Genomic DNA, 15,000 nt, shown 5'->3' with positions numbered 1-15,000 from the left:
CTACTATATGGACATTACTGTAAGGCCCCACCTATCTTTGGAAAGGAATTTAATGATATAAAAATAATGACAATTCTGATAAGTTATTCTATAATGGGATCCACCAATTGTAACCTGACAGGCATAATGTATAAAGCTCAAGAAGTCATATGCAGTGGCATTGGCTTTCTGTCTTTTATCTTTTACTAATTTTCTTTGGTAAGAAAATTTATTACATTTCACCACTATGAAACCATCGTTCAAATCAGTCCTTTGAGAGTTGTTTATACTATTTAACTAAATGATGGGTATGGGCAATCAGTTACGATAAATATTTCTACCCACTGATTCAGCATAGGAATTGTGCAAAATTTACTATATTATACAAAAGGTGATTAAAATAAACTAACAAAACCTTGACGTCGAATATAAATCTGAAATATAGATAGGGCCAAACATCCGAGATAACTGCCCTGAAAGATTTTTCCACACAAGAACCTTTTTACAAAAGAGTCAGAAAATGTAAGGCCTGGACGTGGAGGAATAAGATTCCTTAATTGGGGGAAAGGGCCCGTAACCAACAGATTTTCTCTCAATAGTTGAAAAGATGGACCGGAATCTAATGGTACAGACTTAGCCCGGACAAGAAAATTGGGGTTTACATTGAACAAAGAAATATCGGTGTATGGAAATACATACCTTTAATTAGTGGAATTTTCAATGTAAATTTTCTTGTGATTAATAAACAATAAAATCGTTGGGAAATTTATGAGAATAGCTGTACGGAATAAAATACACTATATGCAATCATACAAGGGGGAACTGCAAACAACACTTGTTCCTGTCGTCCTACAAGTTGTGTCCTAGGAAAGCGAATATGTCAAAGGTTTCTTGCATGATTCAAACAGAATTTTATTTTGATATGGTTTACATAAATCTATTTACAGATGAATTTGTAAAAGATTTTGACGGACTAGAGTCTTTAATACAGAAGAAAATGGTTACATAAGTGAATGACACAAATCTATCTTCATCAGATTACTGGATTATGTCCAGGTCAGTCACCATTTGTTCTAAAAGAGTGGTTTTCTACAAAATACTATAATCCTTTTCCTCACAAGACAATATGTGTGGTTGTAATGAGTCTTGGTATTGTCTTTACAGCGTACACGTAGCCAATGCAACCTCGTGAATGAGATAGGATCATCATCATCATCTCCTCCTACGCATATTGACGCAAAGGGCCTCATTTAGAATATTCTGACATATCTTATCTCCTTTCCATGATATAGGATATGTCAGAATATTCTAATCAGTTTACTCAAATGCAACACCATACCCAAGACAATAAACCCTCCGAGACAAACAACAAACAGGGATCACAGTGGGTTTTTGAGAAAGGGAATTGGAAAACTTTACTGAAATACGGAGATGCATCCTAATCTGGCCTAACTTAAGGTGGCAGGTCATAACCTAACCCAAGACACCCCAAACCTAAACTAGGTACCGTATCATTTTGGAAACTTCAACTAAGTTATCTATGTACTTTGGATATGCCTATCATCTTAGCATAAACAAAATCCAATTCTAAAATCTCTCCTGACTACTAGATAATGAAACTGATACTTGAAATTATATTACCTGTGCTTTATTCCACGCATATATCTATGTTATATTTTGTTTGGTCATCTCACCCTTCCCAGAAAATCAATCTCATGCCGCCCAATGGGAAGAAAGTCTTGGTGTGTTACTGGAGGCCAATAATATAGCAGCCAATATCTCAGCCACAGTGAATTTCCGGGAGGCTCAAATACAATTTCCGCTATATACACATCACGAAGTCTCAGCAATAAATAAAAAAAATCGAGTATCCTAATGAAAGATCTTTATAAAAAAGATATCTGTGTTTCTCGATCATGAAAGGCGGAATAAGCGTGTCACAAGGTTGATATCTGACCCATGTCGATCTATCAGGTTTCTCCTCAGGTCATAAATGATTTTAATTTTCCAACGAAATTGAATTCTAATCCCATCTTGAAACTGTTATCTAACCCTTCCACTGCCAACGAAGCCGATAAGGAAAATAATGGCCGTAGACTCCTATCCATTGCATAAGGAATACACAATCTTTATAATCGAGAAAACAGATTCTCTTATCCATAGGTTTTCCCATACCTAACAATCAACCAAAGCTTAAAGTAATTACACATTTCAATGAGAATGTAAATATACTTATTTCTTACGAACACAACCAAAAACTAACAAAAAAAATAATATACTGAAACAATAAATATTACAACGAATGCATATATTTTCAACCTTAAATAAAGTATTATAGTAATATTCGAACTCAAATATTCTTTTTTGGATGCGAGTCTAAAATGTATATTAAGCAACTGATACTACATGATATGGCCATTCTATAAAAATATACTCAGAAACTGGTTGAAAATATCTAACACTAAAACCCGAAAATCTCAAGATAAATTGAGTTTTCTTTATAAAGAAAATACTTAATTTTTTAATTAACACTTTTTAAATGTGCCTTTGTGTCAAGTTTAATTATTTCTAAAACATTGATCTGAATCTTGAATAAAAACAATCAAAATTCTAAAGACAAAGATTTGAAAATATTTGTTCTTTATAACTGCGAAATGAGGTGGCGAACCCCAATATACTAATCTACATGAGGACTGAATTACATTTTTTTAAGTGTATGATATAATGGGATCTGTTGCCGCTTGGACATAGATATAAACGAGACACAAAAACCAATGAAATGAGTGAATGGGTCATTTTTAAAGTTAATTGTATCCATTTGTCCGCCTTTTCCTTGACGGACCTTCTCTTAACTCCCTCCTCCAAACTTAGCTGTCAGCGGGGCTCGTTTCCATTAGTTTTTCAGTCTTTTTTTCTCTCAGGACTTTCTCAATCGCACCTGTTGCTCCATCGAAGTCCCTGTTCTTGAGAAACTTTGCATTTGGGTCAACTCACTTCGGAGTTCAACATCCCATTCATTACTTTACGAAAGGACACTTCAAATACGCCCAGCTGGCGAAAGGGATGTTGAACAGTTGAAATTACACCAGGAGTACTTTGTAGAGGTTTCCTATATAGGTCAGCACCTTTCTTGATTGTTTAGTTTAGGATTTTTGTTATTTGATTTATTCTTCAAGTCTGTATACATTATAACACTACTTTTAGAAAAGCATTGTAGTTTCAATGGATATTCATTTCATTCCTAAAACAAACTGTTACTAAATAAAAAAAAAACAAGAAAAACATGGTTTACAACAGATTTCCTTTTTACTTTCTTTTCCTCTATTGTTTAAAATTCCTTTTTTCTGTAGATACATATTTAGACATGAGCGTTTTAATGAAGTCTGCAAGCCACTTCCAATTATAAGATAAATACAACTATACATATGATGAAAATAATGGGACCAAAGATATTAACAGTCATTCCCAATTTGAGTGAAATTTAACATGGAGAGTTTTCATTCCTTAAAAGCGCGATTTATTTATGAATGAAAACTTAGCTTTTATTTCATCCTGGATAGATTTTATGGCCTCTAGAAGCATGTTGATAAACTTCTATCAGTTTTTGTCTATCCAAAAACCACAGGTGAAGTTCAGTACACAAATACATAACTGTATCTATCCCATAACACTCGGGTATCAGCCGTTAACACTATAAATAGTTGCATCAGAGGGCTCCCTTCCGTAAACAACATGAAACAATACCGTCTGAATTATTGAAACACCAGAACCAGTATCAAAAAGGAAATATAACTTTTTTGCTGCCATTCCAAGCTGTAACTATGAAAGGTGGTAAGTTTGACGCAACATTTACTGATATGAGTCCGTCTAGTTTTCTGAATGGGTCTGAGTAAGAGGTAAGCAAATCCTGACGATGGAGAGCATAGAAGAGAAGAGGGATGTACAGTTATATTTAAGCTTTAATTATCACATCACTCGTTCCAAGGTTTACGATGTCTCGCCACCTTTCAAAAACGATGTAGTCAACATATCTTACGAAGCTGAATAGAAGAGAGTAACTATAGTCAATTATTTTAGCGAGGCAGATTTGTGCCTACTCGCAGGGGCGCCCTTTTAACTCGGAAAAGTTTCCTAATAGCTGATTGGTCGGAAGCATTTTTGTCCGAATACCATCATCGTTTTCAAATAATTACCAAGTAATATGCATCGGAACTTTTTTACTAACCTAAATTTCTCCTTCAGATATAGATTTTGCCAACAAATAATGTTAACGAATAAATATATTATAAAGTATCGTGATGGTAAATATAAATTTAATAATAACAACATCCGCAGTCAAGGACAGTAGCTTGTTTTCGGAAGTACGCTGCATAATTTTGTAACTTTCCACATATTTCAACACAAATTTGGAAAAATTACACTGAGCATAAGAAGAACATGTTATGGTAAATTTTCTTTGATTACCAGAATCTACTAAAAACGTGGAATTAATAAAACTCGCTATTGGTGAAAATAGCAGTTAGGTAACAAAAGGAGCAATCAACTGTCAAACACCGAAGAGGGAATGGAAAGGAGAAGGCGTGGTATTGCCATTGTAACTCGGCGGTGAAATTATGAATTCGGTTAATTGTAATTTTCAAGCAATTTGTGCAACACTGCAGTATCCTCAAGCCGAAAATATTGCTAAAATAAAATCTAAACCTTTACGAAAAATATAACGAACCCTTGAAAGTCTAGGTATATGATGTCTATTGTACTGCTTTTGTCATAAATGCAAAACATGTTGTGGAAAAATTTCAAAAGATTTGTCACGCATGATCTCTATAGTCTAGAACTATGTTGGCTGGCTTATCAAAAGATTGTTTTTCTCTATATGCTCTACTATTGAACCTACTATAATTGAATAAAAAATTTTGCAAGGCACTGAAGTTAGACATACTGGTCTGTAGTTGCCAGGTTCTTCTTTTGGCCATTTCTTGTTGATTGGAGGAACATTGCCTAGTTTCCATCCTTATGGTGGCTTTCTTTCGTTGGCTGTCTTTTGGAACATTTTGTAAAATTGTGGGGTTACATCTTCTTCTAGTTCAATAATCTCTCTTGGATGAATATCATCTAGACCTGGTGCCTTAAACTTACTGAGTCGTATTTTCTTTTTGACATTATCCATTGCAAAAGTGATTCTATTTAATGGTTGTGACCCTTCATATAGGATAGCTGGTAAGGGGATGGTCGTTACACAAGGCATTATAGTTGTCACCAGAAACTATTTAGGCTATTGCCTCGATTGGGTTGGTATTTACTGTATATGGAGGTGATGATGTCGTGTACTCAGGAAGTATTTGAAGTAAGGTATACACACATAACTTCCATCACCGCAAAAATGTATCACTTTCCTTTGTGAAGAATTTACAGTAATGTGGAGCATGAGAGAGAGAGAGAGAGAGAGAGAGAGAGAGAGAGAGAGAGAGAGAGAGAGAGAGAGAGAGAGAGAGAGAGAGAGTGCTTAGTTAACTGTATCTTCTTCCGCCATGAAGATAATTTTTGCAAATTCCCTAAACTACTATTTTCTTAATTGAATTATCTTAGCGGTTAACCGTTTGATTCCCTCTCTTAATAACTTAATTTTTTTTTCTAAAATTACAATTACATAGAGTGGCTTTTAAAATGTTCTCTCTCTCTCTCTCTCTCTCTCTCTCTCTCTCTCTCTCTCTCTCTCTCTCTCTCTCTCTCTCTCTCTCTCTCTCTCTCTCTCTATCTCACATATTCCAGATTACTGTAAGCTCTCTGTCTCTCTGTCTCTCTCTCTCTCTCTCTCTCTCTCTCTCTCTCTCTCTCTCTCTCTCTCTCTCTCTCCTGTTCCACATTACTGTAAGCTCTCTCTCTCTCTCTCTCTCTCTCTCTCTCTCTCTCTCTCTCTCTCTCTCTCTCTCTCTCTCTCTCTCTCTCTCTCTCATGTTTCACAGTACTGTAAGTTCTTCAAAAACGAAAGTAATAAATTTTGGCTGTGATGGAAGTTGCGTGTATATACCTTACTTCTAATACTTCCTGAGTACGCGACATCATCTATCTGCCTTATACAGTAAATACCAACCAAACCAAGGCAATAGCCTAAATAGTTTCCTATGAGAACCATAATGCCTTCGAGTTACAGATACGAAAAAATATATAATTCTTTTTGAAGTTCTGAACCATGAATTTATCTTCACATGGTCTGAGTAGTGTTGTGTTAAGGATTTTTCTTTTCAAGAGATTCTAGAAGTATTTTTAGTTGTCTATACAACAAAGATTTATATCACAGATATCTAGAAGGACGAGTAAGTAGTGATTAAATTATGAAATAAGGCAATATTCCTATCATAAAACTAAAAGAATGAGAAAAATAACAAAAATTTCAATATCATATGACATTACTTATACTAAAAGTAGAATTGCCAATAATTCTACAGAGGGAAATGGAAAAAAATATTAAGTGACGACACTACAAAGGCTGCATACAAAATGTACATCAAATATTCCTATCATGCCGAAGGCGTTCCCATCTTCATTACCTCGTTAATATCTCTTTTGGTCTATCGTATCTGAAAAAGCTTCCGTTCCTTTACCTCGGGACCTTTTCATCGCAGAAGATATATATATATATATATATATATATATATATATATATATATATATATATATATATATATATATATATGTATGTATATATATATATATATATATATATATATACATATATATATATATTATGGAAAAGTTCACTGTCATTGGAACGAGTGCTATCCTCGTATGTCATATTCAGGTCTACAAAGTCTCTGTCTAAATGCTGTAGAGACAAGAGTCAATATCTATATAAACGCTGGTAGAGACGTTCTTTATAAAGAATGTAATACGAGACTTGGAGGTAGACAATACCTTAATAAGGAAAATCTACTACACTGAAACCAACACTAGATATAAAATAACAGCCAAATTATGTTTAAACAATGGTCGTTCCACCGTAAAATAAAAAGTACTGTAAGTAATGTAAATAATATATATGAAATTATTATTTGACAGTTATTCAATGTGTAAAATAAATTGAAAAATCTATGAGGAAAATGTGTATTTCAACAATGCGGAAGATTAATTGAAGGAGAGAGAGAGAGAGAGAGAGAGAGAGAGAGAGAGAGAGAGAGAGAGAGAGAGAGAGAGAGAGAGAGAGAGAGGGAATTAATTGTATCTTATGTATATGTATATATACATATATATGTATATATACTGTATATACTTACATAGATACATACATACACAAAGATATATATATATATATATATATATATATATATATATATATATATATATATATATATATACAGTATATATATATATATACATAATCATCATCATCTCCTCCTACCCTATTGACGCAAAGGACCTCGGTTTGATTTCGCCATTGTCTCTGTCTTGAGCTTTTAATTCAATACTTCTCCATTCATCATCTCCAACTTCGCGCTTTATAGTCCTAAGCCATGTAGGTCTGGGTCTTCCAATTCTTCTAGTACCATGTGGAGCCCAGTTAAACGTTTGGTGAACTAATCTCTCTTGGGGGAGTGCGGTTGGCGAAGAGCATACCTAAACCATCTCCATCTACCCCTCACCATTATCTCATCCACATATGGTACTCGAGTAATCTCTCTTACAGCTTCATTTCTAATCCTGTCCTGCCATTTAACTCACAATATCCTTCTGATGGCTTTATTCTCAAATCTACTAAATCTATTGGAGATTGTTTCATTGCCATACCATAAGTCATGTCCATAGAGTAACACAGATCTCACTAAACTAATAGTTTGATTTGTATCTAAAATTTTAGGCGATTTGATTTTCAAATTTTACTTAACCTAGCCATTGTCTGATTTTTTTCTTTTTTTCAATCTTTCACTAAACTCTAATTCTAAACTCTAATTCTACCTCATATATATATATATATATATATATATATATATATATATATTTATATATGTATGTATATATATATATATGTATGTATGTATCTATACATACATATATATATATATATATATATATATATATATATGTATCTATATATCTATTTAACATACATACATACATACATACACACACACACACACATATATATATATATATATATATATATATATATATATATAGCACATATATATATTCATATATAAAATAAGATAATAAAAGTGCAACCCTCCCAAAAAATAAAACAGAAATCAGAAGACGGCGCTGTTAAATGAGTGGAGATAAGTCAGGCCTTTGGTATTCAGTGCCGATATATAGTGAAAAAAAGGTAAAAGAAATCGGCCATGATTACTTATCTTCACATACGTTTCAGCTTCTTATTGAATGGTATTTGTTCTTGTGCTTAAACCTTTTCACATTGTTGTTAGATAGCATACTAAGTGGAGCCACCGAAGAAGATAGTAAGCATAAGAAGTTAGAAGGGTTATATCTATTATGGTTGAGGTCAAAGCTCTCCCAGAACCTTTTACATTTAAGAGAGAAAGTGAAGGATGTATCCCAATAATTTGGTGAGAATGAGTTAGGACAAATAAGTTTTCTCTACATCCCAATTCGATTACCTTTCTATTTTACAACTGCAGTTCACATACTTCTCATTTGTTCGATCCACCCTAACCTAGGGAATATAAATATGCTTTTCTTACTTCCTTCTTATCGAATTTGGTTAATTACACTGGCAGCCCCATTTTAGCCCTTTCCTCTTCTAGTTTTATTCATTTTAACTTTAGCTGCAAACAAGAAATGTTTACACATACTGCCAGCAGCTCATCTTTTCATCATTACCTCCATTAGCTTGCCCTTCAGTATTTGCTCTTTCTCAAGCATACTTAAAAATACCTTGCTTTAACAAACATGTATTTTCAAACACATTTCCAAAGACTTACTCCAATCTCAATACTCCAGGGACTCGAAACCTTCCAGCAAGCAACACTAATATTTTTCACTGCTAACGACCTTTGCACTTGAATCACCGACCACATCCATCCTTTCATGGTCTCCAAAATCTAAACCCAGTTAGGTACAGATTCAGATTATTCCCTAAAATAGTTTTTCAGTCTCGTTCTTTACTTTTACTAATCGATATACCCCTACTACAGCAAGTATTCTTCTACTACTCTTCGTTACGCTATTAGTGTTACTCTTTAATGACTTAACCTTTCAGCTACCTTAGATACAATCTCCTTTGAATTTTTCCGCAATTTGCATTACATTCACGCACATTAAAAAAACACAAGACTTAGTAACTTATCCTGTCTTTGGTTTTTAGCAATAAGAAATTTAGAATGGGATGCAAAGTCCATGCTCTAGAAGTCTAGTGACTCATGACATGCACAGTGACAAAGGGGATATTATTACCTCCGCCATGGAGTTATTGTGATCATGTCGGTTTATTTATTCGTCTGTGTCTGAGGAGATTTGGCCGTGGACAGGATTACGTCAAAACAACTAAGCGGATTTTGAGGAAATTTTCACCAAATAGAGACTTTAGGACATGGACAACCCTATTAAATCTTGAGGCTGATCTGGATCCAAATTCTTGATCCACATTTTCATTTTTCAGTGTGTCTGAGGACAGGATTACATCAAAACTACTCGACAGATTTTGACGAAAATTTCACCACAGATAGATCTTAGGTCATTGACGACTCCAATAGACTTTGGATCCGGATTTGCATTTTCGCTCTTAAAGATAACGTCGAAAATTCTCGACGGAATTTGACGAAATTTTCACCAAATATAGATATTAGGTCATGGACGACCCCATTACATTTTGCAGATAATCCGGATCCGGATTCTTCTTTATTTATTTATTTGTCTGTGTCTGTCTAGAGCATTCCATTAAAACTACTTGACGGATTTGGACTTAATTTTCACCACTAGATCTGGATCTGGATTCTAGCTCTGGATCCGGATTCTAGATCCGGATTTGCATTTGTCACCATTTTAAAAACAACGTTGAAAATATTCGACAGATTTTCAAGAAATTTTCACTGCAGGTAGATCTTAGGTCAAGCACGAACCCAATAAATTTTGGAGATGATCCGGATCCAGATTCTAGTTTATTTATTTATTTGCCTGTGTATCTGTGGACATGAATACGTTAAAACTACTCGACGGATTTTGACGATATTTTTACCAAAGATATATCTTAGGTCATCGACGACCCCATTGAACTTTGGAGATGACTGGATCAGGGTTTTAGATCCGGATTTGCATGTTTCGCCATTTTAAAGATGTCAAAACTACACGACAGATTTGGACAAAATTTACACATGTAGATCATAGGTTATGTACGACCCCATTAAATTTTGGAGATGATCCGCATACGGATTCTAGATCCGGATTTGCAATTTTTGCCATTTTAAAGATAACGTTAAAACAAATTGACGGATTTTGACGAAATTTCCACCACAGATAGATCTTATATCTGTAATCAAATCCATTAACACTTCCTTGGCAGCAGTGTCCAGACTGTAGTATATTTACAGTATGTATGTATAATTTCATCCATTACACTCGGTTACTACAGAATCTTCAATATTATTAAAAATCACGAGTGCCACCAATGAAACAAACTAACATAGAAAATGTTGACAACTTACTGGTATCATGAGAAAATACAATAGTAATCTTTATTCACAAATTACTCCCCGACGGTTATATTTTCCTTGGAATATTGCATTACTGCGCGAGTCATTGTTCCCGTTTACGAGAACATAAAACCAATGACCTTCAGCTCTTGAACGTCCAACTATGTAATATATATGAAAACGGTGAGCATTAATTAGAAGGCCAAAAATGCTTTGCAATTAACGTTTGTTCACAGACAACATCAAAGGAAAAATCATGTTCATTTCACCAGGGACAGAAACTCACGTAAATATCATTCGTCCTTTTACAAACAGGTATTGTCTATTTTCTTAAAAAGATAGCTATTGTCTCTTAAAATAAAACCCGTTTGTCAATCCTATTAAAAAGGTAGGTATGACTTTATCTTCAAAAAATAGGTTCTGCTGCAATATAACAGTTATTCAAAAATTATATCGATTAAAAGAATACATAGGCATTCCAAAAGAAATGAGTAATAATAACACTATTAACAACAACAACAACAACAACAATAATAATAATAATAAGAAGAAGAAATGTCCCGTCGACTATCGGTTCAGACAGAGGTATAATAGTATATTTACCTACCCGTGGTTTCCATTTTCAATTAACCAGCACAGGTGCAATATGGATTTGCCAGAATCCAAAGAATAACAAAATGCTTATAACTCCTCATTCCCACCTAAAAATTATCGTCACTTCAGAAAGAATACTTGGAAATATCTACCTCGCAAGCTCTTTTACCTTCAAGACATTTTTACCTCCAAACCAGCGAGTTTAAACGAAACAAAATAGAAAACTAAACTTTAAAGCTGAATATGTATAACAAACTATACAAAAATACATCGTAACAAAACAGAAACGTATATTCTCCTCTTCAGGTGCTTTAAGGTGTTCTGGGATAAAGGGAGAATGCCTTGTTCTCTTGAACAGTGACCAAATATTTTAATTAGTTGGTACAACTCTCAAGGCTTCCAATGTTGTACATTTTAATTTCATTCTTTTAGTGTATAATATTGTTGCAGTTCTACAGTGTTAGCGATACAACCCTCTAGTAGTTCACATAATGGGAAGCTGGCGAACAAGTTCGTGTCTTGGAGGGGGGGGGGAGCTATACCTTTTAGTACCAGTCTCTCCATGACGGACGAGGAAGCCACGGAATGTGCAATGCTATTTCCACTGTTCTTTTTTAATCCTTTTGTAATAGCACCAGCTTAGAGACCTGGCAGACATTGTTCAGGATGAGGCATCTTTGCCAATATGTTCACTACTAATAGAGCGTGGAAGGCTGAGCGTAAATACATTGAAAAACTTCAACTTCTAAAAATTAATTTTCAGATTTAATACTCCGGTGATGAGCAAACTGTGTTGGGGAGCGGGGCACGGGTGAAAGACAGACGAAATGATAGGTATTGTGCATGTGATAACTGAATTAAGTATATAGATAAACGAGAAAACAATGAGGCAAATAGAGCGAAAGATGGAACAAGGAGGTGAATTGCCACGTACATCTTCAATTGTTTCTTTTATTACTTCTTTATGCCATTACTTGTTTTGTATCACAAATTAATTTTGTGAAAAGTACTGGAATTGATAAGAAAAGTTTGTCATTTGAATGCTAGTCTTTTCTAATAATTCCACACGTTAATGCAAATTAAATCTCTCTCTCTCTCTCTCTCTCTCTCTCTCACATATACAATATATATATATATATATATATATATATATGTGTGTGTGTGTGTGTGTGTGTGTGTGTGTGTGTGTGTGTGTGTGTGTGTGTGTGTGTGTAGTATATCTGTCGTTTATACGCCCAATCTGAGCTGGCATTTGAAAAAACATCAATGAGTACCAGAAATTACACGAGTCACAAAGACAGAGATCAAAAAGAATATGTCGAGTATTCATCTTTCTGGTTTATCTGTTGAAACAAAGAGAGGGAGATGCAGTCACTCTAGTTAATAACAAACGTTGCACAAAGAAAGATAAGGAAATTGGTGTAAGAGTAACATTACACAAATATTGAAAAGAGAATTCAATTATTCAACTGAAATGCTCATTATGAATTCTTAGAACATTTTTATGTTAGTATAAAAAACTCATTCCTGTAATAAAAAGACTACTTCACTGTTAAAAAAATGTAAATCCTTATAACGTTATACTCAACAGTTTCATGTGATGTTACATTTTTATTTTTTTTTCTGGCGTTTCAGTGATCGACCATTCAAAGTTCATTTAATTCAAAACACGGGAATCCACGAGTTATTTCAAGATATCTATGAATTTTTACTGCATAAATTTTCTTCAAGGAATGACTGAAGAAAATAATCCTAATTAAATTTGTAAGACAATTAAAAATAAGCAGAGGATAAAAAAAGGCAGAACACAGTACTGTTGCTTAGAGCTTTAGAATAAATGACAGTACAATAAATAAAGTACCTTTACGTGATTACTAGTAGGAAATCAATAAACATATGCAGAAGACAAATAATTTGATCTTTCTTTTGACTTTGAGAAAATAACAGAAATTCATAACAGAACATCTGAAGGCAAATCTCTCAGGAATCTTGTATCATATTACCATATCTAAATCATAACATATTCCTCTGTAGTAAGATTGTGACTGAAGAAAAGTTAAAGATACCTTTACATTTCTTTACGTATTTGTATCACACAAGTACCCCTGATGTTCGCTATCTTTAGAATGAATGTCATGATCAGCATCGCAAAGTCATTATGCATATCATTTATGTAGTCTCTTTCACGAATAGTTAAAAAGTACCAAATCGATGTTTTCAAGTTTTGGCAAAGTCGTTTTTCACCTTTTGGCAAATCTTAATCAAACAAGGTTGAATGAAAGCGCTCCTACTATGTAAGAGTTGAAAAGACAAAATATGTATGAAAGACACACAAAAGTACAGAATGACAAAAAGGAAGTCTGTTCCTCTTCTCGCACATCTTTGTATGATTGTCTATCTTAAGCGAAGTTTGATTGGAATTTAAAGTGCAGGTAGGTGGATATTTCCTTCTTTATAGCAAATTTCCAGAATTACCTCAGAGCTTGTAAGAATCGTAATGACGAATAAGGTGTGACAGACACGCTAATGGGGACAAACGCAAAAAAAAAAAAAAAAAAAGGTGAGAATATCCCTTTATAGAAATCTAAGCCGGATTCTTTCTCTTGCTACCAAACAGACATAAAGAAAGCGTATAAAGGCAACTAATATTCTATCAAGTTCACGCAGACATGATAATCTACATACGTATCAAGTTTGACTGGAATTCTTCCTAATGTAGAAGTCGTGATGACACGACAAATGAATAAGATAAAAGCCCTAACTGATGTATAGACATACAGACATATAGACTTCTCCAATCGGCAGATCTATACATGATGTACGTGACCACGAAGTTTGCCCGGAATCTCTTCAACTGGATGGGAGGAGTTGCAATAACGAGCTAAGCATCACGGAAACACTAACAAACTAACTGACAGATAGAATTTAATCCCTCAATACATGGACAGGAAGACAGGCATTTTGTCCCATCTACACGTGATGTAGTCTTTCATACCAAGTATAAGTGGAATCCCTTAAACGTATAATAGCAGTATTGAAGACAAATTAGGCGTGACAGACAAATGCATTGGCAAACAGACAGACGGATCAGACCATTATCGTCACAATTACTTTTAATAGAGGGGATCAATAATCCCTATTCTGAATTTAATTGCATTTTCTAAATGTATACCTAAATTTGCTGAATCCATAAAATGAGCTAAATTTGTGCATGGAGCAAATTATGGGGGGATGAAGATGAAAACGAAAATAATATTGCAAGTAGGTCGAAGACACTCGCTTCTCAACATCCAGATCTTTGTATTGACAATGTCTCTGTAACTATATAATACACATTAAAGATTCTATGTGTGATTCTTGATTGCAAATTTACTTTTGAAAATCATATTCGGTCAGTTTCTTCTTCATTTGCACAAAACTGCCAGATTACGAAAGTCCTTAAATATTTCTAGTGATCAATCATTCCTGAGGAAATGTTTTAATTCTTTCATTCTACCTTGTTTTAAGTATTACTCTCCTGTCCAGTCTTCAGCTCCTGTCTCTCAGCTTAATATGCTGAAAAAAATTGTGATCTATTGAATTCCTTATTCCAGATCTGGATACTATTCTGTGGCACCGTCCTTTGTGTATTTTTTTTTCTATTATTATTATAATTCTGAGTATCCTTTACATTTAGATCTTCCCAGACTACCACACTGTACGTAGTAGTAAATATGCAGTTAATTATAACAGTCTTGCCTTCTCCATTATAAGGCTCAATATTATACAATATTCTAGAAGTTTTAAT

The 15,000-nt window shown here is 34.0% G+C and overlaps 1 protein-coding gene across 1 annotated transcript in view; it reads right to left on the bottom strand.

Moving 5' to 3' along the window:
• The window catches only part of LOC137619891 (potassium voltage-gated channel subfamily H member 2-like), a 913,085-nt gene that overhangs the window by 320,382 nt on the left and 577,703 nt on the right, over positions 1-15,000 (bottom strand). The gene's annotated exons all lie outside the window — the stretch shown is intronic.

The sequence above is a fragment of the Palaemon carinicauda genome, chromosome 26 (genome assembly GCF_036898095.1).
Source record: "Palaemon carinicauda isolate YSFRI2023 chromosome 26, ASM3689809v2, whole genome shotgun sequence".
NCBI classification, from domain to species: Eukaryota; Metazoa; Arthropoda; class Malacostraca; order Decapoda; family Palaemonidae; genus Palaemon; species Palaemon carinicauda.
Note: the sequence above shows the minus strand (reverse complement) of the source record. Positions and strands in the feature narration are given on the sequence as shown.